This window comes from Mesoplodon mirus (genome assembly GCF_964341445.2).
Source record: "Mesoplodon mirus genome assembly, chromosome: X".
Classification (NCBI taxonomy): domain Eukaryota; kingdom Metazoa; phylum Chordata; class Mammalia; order Artiodactyla; family Ziphiidae; genus Mesoplodon; species Mesoplodon mirus.
In genome coordinates, this window is record NC_138981.1 from 119601749 (window position 1) to 119607748 (window position 6000).

Sequence of the window (6000 nt, forward strand, 5' to 3'; positions counted from 1 at the left end):
AAGTTAAGTAAATTGGTATCTACAAGCATTCCCATTTTCTAGAAAGTGTTTTACTCCAGATTCTGGTGTATAACAGCTATAATTCCAACCCTTGAGCTTTATGTCACAGTGACACACTCTTGTGTACAATACATTTATCCCTTCTCCGGGGTTTCTGTTCATACCCCATAGAAGAATACAAGCTCTGAACCATGCTGCACACATGTGCCGTTCTGTTCAAGTGCCAGAGAGCCAGGGCACATACTAACTGCTTAAAAGAGCAAATACCTCTATTCTTACCTTTTCCTAAAAATAAGAGGCAAAAATGGAGCACAAATTAAAATAGAAAGGGAAATAAAGGAAATGTCAACCAGAAAGATACAATCTCTTTCAAGACAACTGACCCACTGTCACAGCCAATATGAAAACAGAGGGGAAAAGTGTAGGGAGTGATTAAAAGTAGATATTTGCTGAGCACCTAGTACTCCAAGATGGATATTAAAACCCTCACCTTACTCAGTGCTCTGTGGTGACCTAAATGGGAAGGAAATCTAAAAAAGAGGGCATATATGTATATGTAAATGGATTCACTTTGCTATACAGCAGAAACTAACAACACTGTAAAGCAACCATACTCCAATAAAAATTAATACAAAATAAATAAAACTCTCACCTTACAGATGAGGAAACAGGCTCAGAGAGGCTCCCATTCATGTACTTATTCATTTAAGAAATTCACACTGAACAACTGCTAGACACAGGCACTGCTGTGTAGAACCTACTAGAAGATTTAGAAGAAGCTTTCACAGTGTCATCCATTTGGTTCCCTAACCTTCAGACAGGCAGAAGAATACACTCAATCAGCTCTAATGCAAATTACTAACTATATATAGTTTATTAACCTCCAATTTTCTTCCAGGAAGAATTTTTTTTTAATTTATTTTATTTTTTTGTCTGTGTTGGGTCTTTGTTGCTGCACGCAGGCTTTCTCTAGTTGCGGCGAGTGGGGGCTACTCTTCGTTGTGGTGCGCAGGCTTCTCATTGTGGTGGCTTCTCTTGTTGTGGAGCACAGGCTCTAGGTGCACAGGCTTCAGTAGTTGCGGCACATGGGCTCAGTAGTTGTGGCTTGCAGGCTCTAGGGCGCAGGCTCAGTAGTTGTGGTGCTCAGGCTTAGTTGCTCCGCGGCATGTGAGGTCTTCCTGGGCCAGGGCTCAAACCCATGTCCTCTGCATTGGCAGGCGGATTCTTAACCACTGCACCACCAGAGAAGCCCTTCCAGGAAGAATTTTATCCCAAACCACATCAAGAATGTTTATAAACAATCTTTTGCCAGAAACTCCATTATTTTTACACCCTGGAATTCTTAACAATGGTGCTTACTTTTAGCAATCATCTCTTTGAAGGTTCACTATTGCTGATGTGCAGGACTCAAATAAAATTAGGTTTCGTTTTGAGTCCTAAATCCTGTTGCGAGGCAGATGGGATTCTATGAGTGTAATTTTTCCCTTTCAATAGGAACATCAGATACACTGTACCATCTGTAAACATTAATGAGTTAGCACATACAACAGATTCAAGTGCTGTCTTGACAAGTGTTATGCTTTAAAAGGTGGAACAAGGACTTCCTCGGTGGTCCAGTGGTTAAGACTCTGCACTTCCACTGCAGGGGGCACAGATTGGATCCCTGGTCGGGGAACTAAGATCCTGCATGCCACACGGTATGGCCAAAAAAAAAAAAAAAAAGTTGGAACAAATAAAAGGGCAATTCTGAAACCATCACAAAATGAATTCCCATTAGACTACAGGAGAACAAACTATGCAGTACTTTGTTCTACCATAAAGGTACAGTATAGGGACTTCCCTGGTGGTCCAGTGGCTAAGACTCCACGCTCCCAATGCAGGGGGCCTGGGATCGATCCCTGGTCAGGGAACTAGATCCCACATGCCGCAACTAAGAGCCCGCATGCCGCAACTAAAGATCCCATGTGCCACAATGAAGATCCCGCTCGTGGCAACCAAGATCCTGCGTGCCGCAACTAAGACCCGGTGTGGCCAAATAAATAAATAAATATATTTTTTAAAAAGGTACAGTATAAAAGACTCACAAAATTCTGTACTAACAAAAGAAAACAAAGATTCTTGCTAAACCCTTCTGTTAACAACCTCCTTCCAATCTACTGTAATCCAACTCACCAAACATCTAGTGGGTTTCTATCTGCTCCTCTCTGCTAGGTGCTGTGGCCCATTGGAATATGAAAGTGTTTCTCACCTTAAGCTCAAAAATTAACAGAAAATATGACATATAAACAACTGGCCAGAATATGTGGTACAGTATGTGCTATAATAGAAATATACAATATAGGGTATAGGGAGGAAGAAATTATTGCATCAAAATTGAGAGATTAAGAAAAAAGAAGCTTTCACAGATGATGTGACATCTGAGCTGAGCCTTGAAAAGTGACTGGGATTCAAATACATAGACAGGGGAATAAAGAAGGACATTCCAGGTAAAAGAAACAAGGCACGAACACAGGAGTAGGTGAAGGCATCAGGGACTGTACATGCCTGATATGGTTTGTGTTCAGAGCATGGGATAGTCTAGCTAAAGCCTGACAGCAAGACTGGAAGCAAAAAGTGGAGAACTTTGCATGCCTCCAGAGGAGAGCAGGCTTCTAGAAAGCCTCTGATCCAGGATCACTGCCTTAGCACAAAGGTATTTTCCAAGCAGGCAACTCCTGCAACACAATGGCAGGGATGGAGAAACTGGTGGAGTCTCAAGTCAACTACCAACTTCTGGTATAACCTCAGGCAATTCACTGAAGATGCCCCAGGACTTAGGTTGTTTATAAGCACATATACAACAAAATGTGTGGGAAGGAAAAGGGAAAGCGAAGTGAAAGTCCCTCTTTCATGTGTTATAAACTCCAAATAAAACTTGGCCTGAGTACTAAGATGCCCATTTTTTTTCAGAAGTTAACAGTTCTGAAGTCTAGAGGTATAGTAGACTCACCATCACATTTGATTCTGTTTTTCGTTTTTCCATCCAAAACCCTGTATTAAGTAACTTAGAACAAATCAATTACAGTCATAAAAAGGAAAAACAGGAAATTTAAAAACTTAATTCCCAACCTCTTTGTAGTTGAGAGACATATATATATATATATATATATATACACACACATATATATGTGCATATATATATCAATATATATCTTTAGATTTCACAATTGTCATTTTAGATGTCATATAGTACAAGATAATATGGCATGAAAAAAGTAGAATACAAAACTGTCTATTCAGAGACAAGACATGGAAACAACCTAAATGTCCATCGACAGATGAATGGGTAAAGAAGATGGGGTACATATACACAATGGAATATTACTCAGCCATTAAAAAGAATGAAATAATGCCATTTGCAGCAACATGGATGGACCTAGAGATTATCATACTAAGTGAAGTAAGTCAGACAGAGAAAAACAAATATCATATGATATCACTTATATGTGGAATCTAAAAAAAATTTATACAAATGAACTTATTTACCAAACAGAAACAGACTCATAGACATAGAGAACAGACTTGTGGTTCCCGGGGGTTGGGGGAGGGATGGATTGGGAGTTTGGAGTTAGCAGATGCAAACTATTACATATAGAATGGATAAAAAACAGGGTCTTACTGTATAGCACAGGGAACTATATTCAATATCCTGTAATAAACCATAGTGGAAAAGAATATGAAAAAGAATATATATCTACATGTATAACTGAATCACTTTGCTGTACACCAGAAACTAACACAATATTGTAAATCAACTATACTTCAATTTAAAAAAACCGTCTATTCAGTATGATGTTAACTATATAATATACTGGGCTGGCCAAAAAGTTCGTTCAGGTTTTCTGTAAGCTAGTATGGAAAAACCCAAACGAACTTTTTGGCCAACCCAATATCTATTTAACCAAAAATCTGTAAAAAAAATATATATATATACTTCAGTGTTAGCAGGGCTTTTCCTCTGGACCATAAAATTCTTTTTTGGGGTATATTTTCCACTTTTTTTTGTAGTGATCATGTTCACTTTGTTTTTTCTTCAGATAAGACAGCCATCAAACTTTATTATAGAGGCCAAGACTTACCCAGACCAAGTTCAACCAAAGTTGTGATACTTATTTCCCTTATAGGAGTACACACATGATATTAAGAGGCACCATGGGAAGAGTATATTAGTAGCTACCATGTTTGGGGTCCTGTGGATTACCTTTTCCGTCAGCCGCATCACTCCCAGCCGGTCCTGAGGAGACGCGGCTCCCGTCAGCGTGAACAGGACTCCACAACGTCCCAAAGCCGAAGCCTCAGCAACTCCTGAGAAGACTTGGCTCCCATTAGCGTGGACTCGACCCTGTGTTGCCCCGAAGCCCCTGGGCTGTCATAATTGACTCAGCCCCATGTGTTCCAGAAGCCAAAGCCCCAGCGGGTTCTGAGAAGACCAGGTTCCATGTTCACTATTTTTAAGTATACCTTTTTAAGAGCAGTTTTAGGTTTCCAGCAAAATTGAGGGGAAAGTACAGAGATCTCCCATATACTGCCCGCCCTTACATATGCACAGCCTCCATTATCAACATCACTCACCAGAGAGGTACATTGTTACAACTGATGAACCTACAATGACACATCATTATCACCTAAAGTCCATGGTTTACATGAGGGTTCATTCTTGGTGTTGTACATTCTATGGGTCTGGACAAAACTGTAATGACATGTATCCATTATTATGGTATCATGCAGCATATTTTCACTGCCCTAAAATTCCTCTGTGCTCCACCCATTCATCCCCCACACACACACAACCCATGGCAACCACTGTTGTTTTTAATTGTCTACATAGTTTTGCCTTTTCCCGAATGTCCCATAGTTGGAATCATACAGTATGCAGCCTTTTCAGACTGGCTTCTTTCACTTAGCAACATGCATTTAAGGTTCCTCCATGTCTTTTTTTTTTCTTTTGCAGTACGCGGGGCTCTCACTGTTGTGGCCTCTCCCGTTGTGGAGCACAGGCTCCGGACGCACAGGCTCAGCAGCCATGGCTCACGGGCCTAGCCGCTCCGCAGCATGTGGGATCGTCCCGGACCGGGGCACGAACCTGTGTCCCCTGCATCGGCAGGTGGACTCTCAACCACTGTGCCACCAGGGAAGGCCCCTCCATGTCTTTTTATGGCTTGATAGCTCATATCTTTTTAGTGCTGAACAATATTCCATTCTCTGGATGCACCACTGTTTATTTATCCATTCTTTCTTTCTTTTTGATGTTATGTTTTCATTTTCATTTAATTCAAAATATTTTTAAAATTTCTTTTCAGATTTCTTTTTGACCCAAGTGTTATTTATAAGTATGCTGCTTAATCTCCATGTATTTTAGGATTTTCCAGTTATCTTTCTGATATTGATTTCTAGTTTAATTCCATTGTGGGCTGAGAACAGACACTGTATGATATTTTTTTAATTAATTTTTTTTAATTTTATTTTTGGCTGCATTGGGTCTTTGTTGCTCCACACAGGCTTTCTCTAGTTGCAGCGAGCAGGGCCTACTCTTTGTTGCAGTGTGCGGGCTTCTCATTGTGGTGGCTTCTCTTGTTGTGGAACACAGGCTTTAGGCACGTGGGCTTCAGTAGTTGTGGCTTGTGTCCTCAGTAGTTGTGGTGCACGGGCTTAGTTGCTCCACGGCATGTGGGATATTCCCGGACCAGGGCTTGAACCCGTAGCAGGGGGATTCTTAACCACTGCGCCACCAGGGAAGCCCCTAGACATTTTATGATTTATACTCTTTTAAATTTGTTAAGGTGGTCCATCTTGGTCAATGTCCCCTGTGAGCCTGAGAAGAAACACTTTTTATTATGTATTTATTTATATATATTGAGATATAATTCACATACCAAAAATTTGCCCTTTTAAGTATACAATTCAGTAGATTTCCATATATTCAAAGTTGTGCAACTGTCACCACTATCTAACTCCAGAACA